This window comes from Ursus arctos, unplaced genomic scaffold (genome assembly GCF_023065955.2).
Source record: "Ursus arctos isolate Adak ecotype North America unplaced genomic scaffold, UrsArc2.0 scaffold_36, whole genome shotgun sequence".
NCBI classification, from domain to species: domain Eukaryota; kingdom Metazoa; phylum Chordata; class Mammalia; order Carnivora; family Ursidae; genus Ursus; species Ursus arctos.
The window spans coordinates 5,726,794-5,739,623 of NW_026623050.1; the positions used below are offsets into that span (position 1 = coordinate 5,726,794).

At 43.0% G+C, this 12,830-nt stretch overlaps 1 long non-coding RNA gene across 2 annotated transcripts in view; it reads right to left on the reverse strand.

The window, feature by feature from the left end:
- LOC123000133 (uncharacterized) overlaps positions 1-12,830 on the reverse strand; it is a 117,481-nt gene that overhangs the window by 37,033 nt on the left and 67,618 nt on the right. Inside the window, exons 6-7 of one of the 2 annotated variants that reach the window (XR_008957127.1) lie at positions 10,946-11,198; positions 2,822-2,875 (exon numbers count right to left, since the gene is read on the reverse strand). This is a non-coding gene — a long non-coding RNA (uncharacterized LOC123000133). The remainder of the gene's footprint in view (positions 1-2,821; positions 2,876-10,945; positions 11,199-12,830) is intronic. The other variant, XR_006407901.3, reaches the window with a different exon arrangement.

A 12,830-nucleotide genomic window follows, 5' to 3' on the forward strand; every position in this document is an offset into this window, starting at 1 on the left:
CAAGATAATTATAATTGGAATATAACAATTCAGTATGTAGGTCTTTGTTAAAGTCTCTTTTCGCTAGTAGAGTGTCAGCTCCATTAGAGCAGGAGAAAAATGACCATCTTGTCCATTTCCCTATTCCCAAGTGCCTTCAACATTAATTTGCTCATTTGAAATCTGCTGAACAAATGAAGGAATGTGGTTACCCATTCCTTGAAAGACTTTGTTTTCTGATAACCTAGGGATAATCCCCAACGGGTTTCCTTCCAAACTGAAAGCTTGTCCCTGTGTGTCAAATGATCACTCCTGGGTCACAGGATGACCCACTGCACCTGAGCGGATGCTCCCTACCGCTGCCATCCTGGGGTCATAACAACTCCTCTGCGAGAGAGCTCTCGGGACACTGGTGGCAGGCTGGGTTATAAGCACAAAACCCATGTCCTCAGCGCAGAGCACCACATCCTAAGAGGCGAATTCCTTGCCTTGAGCAAAATTCACCATTCGATCAATATTTGTTGCATTGGAATCTGAGAGTTGAATAAGACCTATGAAAAAGCCTCACATTTTATACCTCAGTTTAGTTCACAATAGAAATATGAACTATTTAAGAAAATAAGAAAGTGGTATTTCAAACTAAAATGTGATTTTTTGTAATATGTTGTTTTAAATGTGTTACAAAATTAATGAACATAACATTGTAAATATGAATTACTCTTTTTGTTCCATGTATAATATTATATATCAGGTTGGTAAAAATGTTTAAACCATATTCTTGTTGGGGAAATGGGTTTTCTTCCTTAAATCTGAGATTGCCTCATATTTGTACATGCCAGTTCTCAACCTCGAAATCAGTAGCTGTCCAAGTTAATGTTTAAGTGAAGAGAAAAATTAAGACTTTTTATACATGAAAAAAGAAAGGTTTAGTTTATGCTTTCAAATATGGAAATCTGTTGTTCATATGAGAATATCTATCGTTGCCAAAGCATGTTTCATTTGTTGGGTAAGAGACTATCTTAGTTAGAATCTATCTCTAAACTCCTCAATTGAAAACAAAACAAAACAGCACCCTGAGAGTTTTAGCCTCTTTTTAGGGAGTAAAGAATTCTACTTCTATCTCGGGAATCTAAAGGGGTGGGCAGTGTTACAAACAGGCTTCTAGCCCGGGGACCTCTGCTCTGCCCGTGTATCTCAGGATAACTGCCCAGGATCTGCAGATAAGATTGTTGCCATGCAACCATGAAGAGACAGCCCCGAAAAGTGAAAATAGCGACAAAGAGCAATGTTACCACTTTCTTCTCCGTATAGATAATATAAGTATTTGCCAGTCTTGCAGTTAGTTGCCAGATGCCGAAACAATGAATAAAATGACGGGGAATATGCAAATAAATGGAGGACAAGTGTCTAAAGGAGTTGAGACAGTAACCAAGCTGCGTAGATGAGAAACACCAATGCCCCAATCTTTAGTATGTTCTAGTACCCAATAATCTGAAGACCAACTATGAAAAAATAAAATCAGTGCTTGTAACAATCCCAGAGCCAGAATCCATGCGGGAGGCCATTAAAAATATTAAGGGGGAGAAATAGGTTAAGGGGTAAAAGAAAAAGATACACATGCCGTGTACCCTTGCGCACTCATACACTAACGCCCGTAGATGCCCAACACCTGCGTGTGAACCCTCCCTACTCAGCCCCCTCCCCATAGGGAGCTCTGACTCCCTTGTCCTCCCTGGGGACCATGCATGAGTGTCTGCCGCTCCAGGAGGGCAGCCAGGAGCCCCTCTACCAGTGTTCATGGGTGCGTTGTCCTTGTTAAGAACCTGTTGACCACGTGCCTGACAGGGCCAGCTGTCAGACCCGCCAAAATGACCCCGGTGATCAACACTTCAGGGTTAGAGACCAGAACGGTACCGATCAAAACAGCTCTGCCTTCTCTCTCTATTTATCTGTCTGTCTCTCTCTCCCTCTCTCCCTTCCTCTCTGCTGGATACACGCATTGGAAGCCCTGACGAGTCTGTTTGCCTTTGCTAGAATTATAGAAGCCACTACAGTTACAGGGTCTACCAAGCTAAGTTCTTATCAAATTCCTTATCTCTGAGCTTGTCTCCCACATAAAATATGAGTCATTTTCAGGATCAAACAATTTAAGTTAAACTTTGTACGACCGTTTCCTTCAACGGAACCATGCTTCACGTCCCCTCCAAGTTCACATCAGTCCAGGTCTCTTTGCTAGGCCTTGGACAGCCCTGGCTTGACCGTGTTGGTCATGTCAGAGCTCTTGTATAGACAAAGAAAAGTTGACAATCCAGGGTGGAAACGCATCGACACCCCATTGGATGCTAAGAAATCAGAGCAGAGGGGAGGCTGAGGTCTTATCCTTAGATGAGCTTGGTTGTTTCACTCTCAGTATAAACATCTGGTTGCTACCCAAATTACTGATGGGATTATCTGTCATTCTACCACTGTGACTCAACACTTTTTAGTTTTAGTGTTTTTCCGATCTTAAAGATACACTTAAAAAATGCAGTTTGTCTTAGGACAGACCATAGCTTCATTAGATTAGAAGTCAATGTTTAAGACCTAGAAAGATATGATACTGAGATAAATAGGTCAAGAAACAAATTGTGCTTCCCATTTTTTCCCCAGCTGTGGTCAAAATTATGCCACCATTCACTGTGACAACATGACTGAATTGCTTAACCATACCAAGCTCAATTTGGCCTTCTTACAAAGACAGAGATTTCAATCTCTTTCCCATGTCACAGGATGATAAAATCTGTTCACAATATGTATATAAAGTACCAAAGGTAATTTTGGAAAATATAAAACATGATCTTACCTTAATCTTTGAAAGTCACATAATGCAAGGAACATGGTGGATCATGGTGACCATCTAAGTGTCATAAAAAAAAACAAAGTGAAGAGTAATGATTACATTTACAGCAGAAGAGATGAACGTGCCTGGAAAATGTTGGAGAAGAAGATGTTTTTCATGTAGCATTTTAATTAAACATTTCAATTTCATAAGTAGTCAGTGAATGTATTTTTATAAGCATAAGACAGATGAGACAATATAGCACATCATTCATACACTTAGAATCAGGCAGTCTTGGGGTCAAATTTCAGCACAATTCGGCTGGCCATGTGACCTTAGGCAAGTCTTTATTCTGTGACTCAGTTTCCTAACCTGTCAAATGGGAACTAAATGAGCTATTGGCAAGTCATGGGTGCTCCGCAAACAATAGCAACACCTCCAGGAATAAAATGTGTTGATCTTCTGAGAGTGGCTGACAGGTAAAGGATGGAGAGGAAAGCGAGCAGCCTCCAATGCAAATCCAGTCATTACACTCTTCATTCAATTGCTCACCAAGCGTTTATTAAGACCTACTATGTGATAGGAATCCTGCTGGAATATGAGTGCTTGTCTTTAAGTAAGGGAGCACAACATGTCCACAGATAATAGCAGTGCAATGAGTTAAGTGCCAGAAAGATGGAGTCGGGGCTGCCTCTCAGAAGAGGCAGCACGAGAGCTGAGCTGTGACTGTTGGACAGGAGCTGGCCAGGAGGTCACAGAGATGAATTACATTCCAAGGCTCGGGAAGAGCCAGTACTAACGAGCAGCTGCAGAAAGGCATGGAGACTGGCGTGGTCTTCCTCACATTTGTAAGTTCTGGACTGAGTGCATTATCTGGTGCGTAATGGCTGTTCAGTAATGTGTGAGATTGAGAAGAGGAACGGAAGGAAAGCTGTTCCAGGTGTGGAAGTAAGATGAAGGAGGCAAAAAGAACCGAAAAGACTAAGAGTGAATATAATGAGGAGCCAAAGAATGAGCAGGGAGAATAAGATCAGCTATGCTCACCCACTGATGGCGGAGGGGTGGAGGGAGCTCTAGCCGTGGAGCCCAGGTGCTTTCCCCAGTATCCTCATTTAGCCACTACCTGATAACAAGTTCTTGAGTAAGTCACCTCCACATCTCTCAATTCCAGTATCCTCAGCAATAAAGCCACGGATCTGAACCCAAACACCTGTTGGGGTGCCTGGGTGACTCAGTCAGTTAAGCGTCTGACTTTTTTTTTTTTTTTTTTATTCCACAGAGATAGAGACAGCCAGCGAGAGAGGGAACACAAGCAGGGGGAGTGGGAGAGGAAGAAGCAGGCTCATAGCGGAGGAGCCTGATGTGGGGCTCGATCCCATAACGCCGGGATCACGCCCTGAGCCAAAAGCAGACGCCCAACCGCTGTGCCACCCAGGCGCCCCAAGCGTCTGACTCTTGATTTCAGCTCAGGTCATGATTTCAGGGTCGTGGGATCGAGCCCCATGTCAGGCTCCACACTTGGCGTGGAGTCTGAGCTTGTCCCTCTCCCTTTGCTCCTCTCTCTTTCTCTCAAGTAAATAAATAAAATCTTTAAAAAATATTTGTTTCAATATGTTAACTTTCTACTCAGTGCTGGGCACTATACAATCCATTGGGAATCCAAAGAGTAATTAGATATTATGCTGGTTTTTCTCCATTTGCTACTCCCTCATACTCCCTGTCTCTTTTCTGCCCTATTCTACACTCCAGGAGTACAACTCCCCCGGCATGGCTAGGCACCCTTGCCCCTGGTTGTCCATTACTCTCACCCTTGTGGGAAGTTAGAAAGGGCAGGAGAAAGGTTGGGATATTTCTCCTCCTGCTCCCTCCTTACTTTCTCTCTGAGGGATGGCTATGATTGCTTTTATTTATTTTTTAATTTTTAATTTTATTTAGTATGTTATGTTAATCACCATACAGTACATTCTTAGTTTTTGATGCAGTGTTCCATGATTCATTGTTTGCGTGTAACACCCAGTGCTCCATGTAATACGTGCCCTCCTTAATACCCTCTTCACTATTATAGCTCCTGTCTGGCAGCCCCTCATCTATGGCTCTAGCCAGCTCTGAATTTCAGGAACAATATTTCTCCCCTCGCTCCTCTAGGCCCAGATATGCCAATGGCTTCCCAGGTTTGCTAGTATCCGAGTACCTCAAATTTATTTCAATTTGCTTTCAATTATTCTGCATAGTCTCCTCACTAAGATTTCTTCGGTTAGACCACGTGAGTGAAATTCTCTTTGTAGTGAGCCCCTGACACAAAGCTTAGAATGCCTCGAGGAGGTGGATTACAGTATATCATTTGTCCCAATACAGAGAAGCAGGGGAACACCCAGGAGGAGGCTGCAAAGCAGAAGAGCAGAGGCTCGCAGGCAGTGTGCGCGGAGGGCCAGCCACGGGGCTGGGATGTGAGAACCAACCGTGGGCACAGACATGGAAGGACGGACCGCAGGGATTTTATCGTTGTTGTTGGTATTACTCGTATTGTAGATTAAGAAAGATTTTCCAGATGTACAGCCCAAAGGGGAGTAAAATCCATCATACTAGAGTAAACAGCAGCGCTGGAATTCAAACAGTTCGATTTTTGCTGTTTTATACAAGTTGATGGTCTTCAGTGTATCAGCTAAGTGTGCAAATTCAGAAACTTGACATATGTGCAAACTCTGTACAAGAAGAGAAATTCTTTGTTTGGAGTAAAAAGTTAGCTGGGAACCAAAGAGTAACCAGGCCTACAACTTCTATACCAAATCCAGTGACATTCGTAACCCTTTGATACTTAACGTCATGATTCCCCAGGCTGGAGCAGCTCCTGTCTCTCTCTGTTGCCACTTAATGCTGTCATAGAGAAGACAGTAGCCTCCCTTGTGGTCTTCGAAGGGCAGGTGCTCCACGGCCCTGCTGTTGAGATCGCCAAGTTATGAGGAGAGTAGGAAGATGGACATTGCGTCACACAGCCAGCTGTAGCAAGCTAGCATGCAAGGAGGGCCGGGGCAGTGTGGAAACGAGGCCTCTGTTCTGCGTCATATTAGAGAGATCAGCTCTAAGACCTTGCGTCCCTGTGACCTTTTCTCACAAGGACACAATAGAGAATCTTATCAGAAATCATTCACTTAAATGAAATCATAGGTCAAGAAAGAATCAAGAAAGGGGGGTAGTCAGAAGGGGGAATGAAGCATGAGAGACTATGGACTCTGAGCAACAAACTGAGGGCCTCAGAGGGGAGGGGGCGGGGGAATGGGATAGACCGGTGATGGGTAGTGAGGAGGGCACGTATTGCGTGGTGCACTGGGTGTTATACGCAACTAATGAATCATCGAACTTTACATCAGAAACCAGGGATGTACTGTATGGTGACTAACATAATATAATAAAAAAACATTAAAAAAAAAGAAAGAATCAAGATATTGTATAATAGAAATGCTTTATATCAAAACTCCCTGATTTTCAATCTTGAGCAGGTTACTTAATCACTCTGAGCCTCAGTTTCTTCACCCATAATCAGAGTTGTAACACTGCAAGTGCTCATTGAGAGCATGGAAGGGAAGTCATGTAAGCAAAGGAGTGTAGGGTGTGTCCTGGAGTTGGCCTGTGCTATGGCAGCTGTTATTCTGCGGTATTACTTCAATGTACTGGCCTCGGGCAATGTCTTAGAGGGCTAGTTGGGGCTACACCCAAGACATTTGAGATGGTCCAACAAGATCCTCATCATTTTCAATCCAGAGAGCATTCAGAGCGCTTCAAGGAGTATTTTGAGGGAACTGCAAAGTTGCAAGCATTCTAAAATCCTTCCTACCCAGCAGGGCAAGTCAACGGGCTCCCCTCTTTTCTGGCTTGAAACTTGCATCATTAGAGTCATTCTTTGGGGCTAGGAGAAAGGGATGAGCAGTGATCAGACATCTTAAACCTTTTCTATTAGCTATCTCTCTCTCCACACAGACACACACACACACACACACACACACACACACACACACACACACACCATCCAGCTACCTGTTTACCTGCTTGTACCAGAAATGACTGGACCACAAATTCCACTTTCTCCAGCCATCGTTGGGCCCTTGGTGTTGTTGCCAACCCTTCCACCCTCACCTGTTCTCGGCACCTCACTCGGCACCCACCTCACTGTTACCAGACTACCACAGTTCGCACATCTCTGCCACGGAGTCCACACTCTCTCCCCTTCCGCTGAGAATTTAGGAAGCTCCCACCTACTACCTCTAGCATTTGTTCCCTTACAGAGCAGAAAGTATGCTAGCCTAGGAACCCCTGGGTGGCTCAGTTGGTTAAAGTGTATGACTCTGGACTTTGGCTCAGATCATGATCTCAGGGTTGTGAGACCCAGCCCCGTGTCGGGCTCCACACTGGGCAGGCAGTCTGCTTGAGGATTCACTCTCCCTCTCCCCCTAAAAGTTAAACAAAATTAAACAAAATTTAAAAAAAGAAAGAAAGTAGGAGCCTAAGGGATGTAGAACCACATGATAGGAAGAAAAAAGAAAACTTCTCCGGACTCAAAAAGGAAAATGCTGGAGCTTCACGGTGAAATTAAACTGATGCAATGGTTTGAACAGTCATTTTAATATGCTTAATGAATTTGCCACTCAAAAAAAAAAAATCTGCAGAGTTAAATATCTTTATTGCCTGAAACAGAAAGTGAAAAATACTGTGGGAACTTGAGGGGTGAAAGGAGACACTTTTGGGGAAAGGGTCTTTCATCAATGATACACACCCTCTCTCTATCATGGGGGTTCCCTGTTTAACCTCTCCATAAAGTTGATCTTAGCATGCGAAGAGTATTACTAGATATCTAAACTCACTAGTCTGTAGCTCATGCTAAAAATTATAAAATGCTACCCTGATTGGAATTTAAAAGCAGTTTAGTAGTATCCTAATTCCTTGAGTCTAACACCTGTGACTTGTCTTCAACAGCAGCACTGGCCTGGTATATAACAGGTATTCAAGAGAGGTTCACTAACTGGATGGTCTGGCAGAGGAAAAGCCAAGCCAGGCCCAGGTACCTTAAGACTCTCAGTCTCCTCTGTTGAGCTAGGTATGGCATGGAAACCCAGTGACCTTGACATGAACAATTCTGCATAAGCACTTGCAAGCTGTACCTTGTGCGAGATAGGGAATCGGACCCATTTCAAAGTCACTGGGAGAAAACCAGACACTCCAAGCAAGATGACCATGGGACTGGATGGAGCCTTCTCCAATTAGGCGAATGTTAACCATTTGGAGGTATTGAGCAAACAGTTGAAAATATGAGCTCCTTGAGAACTCAGAACAGATACCAGATTGTGCTACTTACTTTGGCGTACCGTATCCAAAGTGATGTAAGTGTAAAGCCTGAAGATAGATAAAATGACAGAGACAAGCCTTGGGCATAGAGGAAGAAGAGCTTAAGAAGAGAAGGCAGTGGTAGAAGGAGGAAGAGATGAGTAGGGCACTTCAGTGGAAAGAGTTTCAAAACGGAGTGAAGGAGCAATTAGATAAAATGCAGCTGAAAAGTCAAGAACAAGAAATACTCACAAGGAGTGGCAGGATTTTTACGTTTTTTTGGAGAATCTCAGGAAGTATCCAGAACTGAATTTGAAATCAAAAAGACTTGGGCTCAAGACATACATAAAGTAATTTCTCTCTACATCATGCTTTCTGCTTACTTCTTCCTGTTAGTAAATATGCGGTTGGGTGAGTCCCCTTCGGCTCTTCTCTACAGCATGACCTTTCAGTTTCTGCCCCTCCTGCCAAACATTTTGTGCTCTTAGTATTTCCAAAGAGAGTATATTTTCATGTCACAGTGCCCCCAGAAATCCAGTCATCTCTGGCCAGGGAGGGTGAGCTCACACCATAAATAACTGGGCTTCCCAACGACTCCCCCATTAGCATGTATTTAGAAGGGAAAACAAGCGTAACAAGCAAAGACCAACCTGTCAAGTGTAACTAGCATCTAACTTTTGCAGTGAAGACTCAACAAAACTTAGAGAGCATGATTTTGTAATAGGCTTCATTAGCATGGTTTCAATTTTTTTTCTAGCAATTCTATAGAAAGCACTGAAGAAGAGAAAATACAGGTTAGAATGGCACGTTTACGAACTAGTAAGCTGCCCTCTCCAGAAATTCAAGCATTCTAGAGAAGATATTATCCACTGTACTAAGTTTAAACCACTTAGACTGTAATTCAAAACCCTACACAATCTGATAACAGCCTACTTCTCCAGCATTTTCTCTAAGCATTCAGTCAATAATTCAACAAACATTCATCAAGCACTTCTTCTCTTCAGGCATTGTGCCAATCATTACACGAAGCACCCACCAGCCGGGCCTTTTCCATTTAAACTTATTGCCACCACTCCTTTGCCAACCCAGCTCCCCTCATCAGGAATGCCTCTGCCCTTCTCTGCATGTACTGAAATCCTTCTATCAGAGACAGCATGCTTGGCACACAGGAAGAGGGGCTTTGCAATCTGCATTTGATTTAAATTCAGCTCCACCACTAATGAGCTCTGCAACTTTGGGAAAGTTTCTTACATTCTTTATGCCTGTTTCCTCCTCTGTCTGTCTTATAGTGTTAATATGATGAGTACATATGTAAAAAGCACTCAGGAGAGGACATAAAGATATTTAGAACCATACCAGGAATTTGCTAAGTGTTCAATAAAAGCTAAAAAGTAGTAGTGGTCATAGTCGTAGTATTTTAATGCCCAGATGAAGATGTTCCTCCTTCCTAATACTTTCCATAATAACCCCAGTTCATAATCCAGACTCATGTGGTTCTTATCATATGTAATCTTGCATATGTCTTATATTTTTAAATAGATTAAATTCCCCTTGGATGCAGACTGTTACACATTTTCATAGCCCCGCAACACAGACAAAGACACACACACCACAGTGCCTATTGCTAATAGTAAGCAATATATAGGTCATATATATCATATGTAAGTAAGGGATATATACATCATATCTATGATACATATGCTATATACGATATTAATAGTAAGGGATATGTCATCATATATGATAGATATATACGACGGATATATGATGGATATATTCTTTACTATTACTAGTAGGTAATGCTATATTATATAGTCTAATTATGTGTATATAGAATATATATACTACATCATTAATATATATGGGATTAATTTAGTGGACCTTAAAGAAAATTCTACAGAGAATGGCAAACCTTAGTTTTTCATCACCAAAGAAACATCAAAGTGTATAGCTACCAAAACGGGAGGAAGGTGACCATCGAATCTCCTTTTCCTTTTTTTTTTATTTAGAAAAAACAAATGCGAGGCTTGAACTCTCAACCCTGAGATCAAGACCTGAGCTGAAATCAAGAGTCGGACACCTAACCTACTGAGCCACACAAGCCCCCTAGACTCTCTTCTTCAATAGACCTTCAATATTTCTGCTTCTTACCAGTCTGGATTGGCTTAGATTCATTCCTGCCAGAGGCTCAGGGATGGACTTAAATATTTATAATTCCACCAGTTCACCCCATTGTAACACCTCCCAATCGTCATGCCTCCAAAATGTGCTTTGTTAAGCCAAGCTGGGAGCCAGGCCAAGACCCTGTATCCCTGAACTTCAGCCTCGAGCATGCTGCTGGGACCAGCCAGGGCTGGCCTGTTTCTGGTGAGACAAAGCGCCATCAGCTGATGTGTCAACCATGCGAAGAAGTGACCACCACTAGTTCAGAGGTAATCAGCAAAGAATGTCAGGAGGAGATGGCCCAAGGGAGTCGAAATGTTTTTGCTCTCTTGTATGGTAGTTTCGCAAGCCAGTGGACAAATGACAAGCTGGAAATAGCATACGTTGAGTATTAGTGATAGTACTGGGAAATGCTTTAGTCTGCAAGCTGGACCACATATCTGCCACCCGGGCTTGAGAGGAACCAATGCCCAAAACAGATAAGTTTCCCAGGATGACTAACTAATGGAGTGACTATCTTTCTGCCTGCTTTTCCCCCTCTTGCTGACGGGAAATGAGGCATGGGCGAAGGCACAGACGTGAGGAAGCCCTGCTGATGCGAGGCACACCCTCCCTGGGTCCAGGGCTCGGGGGCAGAAGCAGACACTGCACTCAGCCAAGTGCACTTACCATTGTTTCTGCGTCTACAGAACTGAAGGGGATAGACCGAACGTGTCCGTTCACTAGCAAGCTCCGTGCCAACTCCAGCGAGGACTGACCATAAACCATAAAGTGCAGAATCTTATGAATTTTATGTTTCGTTTTGATAAACTGGACTGATGCGAGGCCAGTCCTGCAACACCATCATGTTCACCCAGCTTCATGTCTATTCGTTGCTGTTTGGTACAGAACAGGAGTTCCATGAATTAATAATAGCAAATCCCTGAAAGAAAGGGTTCAGAACTCAAGTGAGTTTGGGAGACTCACATGAGTATGCTTCCTTGAATGGGACAGAGAGGAGGGAATGACAGGGCCGTGTAGTGGTCCCGGGAGCCCAGGCTCGCCCAGAGGAAGAACACGCACAGGCAAAGGCCCCTCACAAAATGTGCTGGGGAGACTCCAGGAAGGACCCTTCTTTTTTGGTGACTCTGGGTGGCCTGCAAGAACAGCCCCCAACACTCCATACTAAAATGCATTTCCGGTGCTATATGAAGCAGAGCTAAAACTCCCAATAAACTCTTAAAACTCCTATTTCCCAGGAAAATCCCAGGAATATGGGTCTCTCTAAAAGGCAATCTTAAAAGGATGTTAAAAATTGTCTGCAAAAGCCTTACAAAGAACAGCAGCAGATACAATATGATTGTGTGGGATGATGATTCAAGACCATCACCTACCTTCCTGCTCTAAGGTATAGTTTTATTTTATTTTATTTTATAATATTTTTTATTATATTATGTTAGTCACCATACAGTACATCCCTAGTCTTTGATGTAAAGTTCCATGATTCATTACTTGTGTATAACACCCAGTGCACCATGCAATACGTGCCCTTCTTAATACCCATCACCGGCCTATCCCAGTCCCCTACCCCCCTCCCCTCTGAAGCCCTCAGTTTGTTTCCCAGAGTCCAAAGTCTCTCATGGTTCATTCCCCCTTCTGTTTACCCCCCCTTTCTTCTTCCCTTTCTTTTCCTACCGATCTTCCTACTTCTTATGTTCCATAAATGAGTGAAACCATATGATGATTGTCTTTCTCTGCTTGACTTATTTCGCTTAGCATTATCTCCTCCAGTCCCGTCCATATTGCAGCGAATGTTGAGAAATCGTTCTTTTTGATGGCTGAGTAATATTCCATTGTATATATGGACCACAACTTCTTAATCCAGTCATCTGTTGAAGGGTATCTCAGCTCCTTCCATGATTTAGTTATTGTGGACAATGCTGCTATGAACATTGGGGTGCATATGGCCCTTCTCTTCACTACATCTGTCTCTTTGGGGTAAATATCCAGTAGTGCAATGGCTGGATCATAGGGTACCTCAATTTTTAACTTTTTAAGGGACCTCCACACTGTTTTCTAAAGTGGCTGTACCAACTTGCATTCCCACCAACAAGGTAGGAGGGACCCCCTTTCTCCACATCCTCTCCAGCAATTGTTGTTTCTTGCCTTGTCAATTTTTGCCATTCTAACTGGCGTAAGGTGGTATCTCAATGTGGTTTTGATTTGAATTTCCCTGATGGGCAATGATTTTTAACATTTTTTCATGTGTCTGTTAGCCATTTGTATGTCTTCATTGGAAAAGTGTCTGTTCATATCTTCTGCCCATTTTTTGATTTGTTTATTTGTTTCTTGTGTATTGAGTTTGAGAAGTTCTTTGTAGATCTTGGATACCAGTCTTTTATCTGTAGTGTCATTTGCAAATATCTTCTCCCATTCCGTGGGCCTCTTAGTTTTTTTGACTGTTTCCTTGGCTGTGCAGAAGCTTTTTATCTTGATGAAGTCCCACAAGTTCATTTTATCTTTTGTTTCTCTTGCCTTTGGAGATGTGTCATGAAAAAAGTTGCTGTGGCCGATG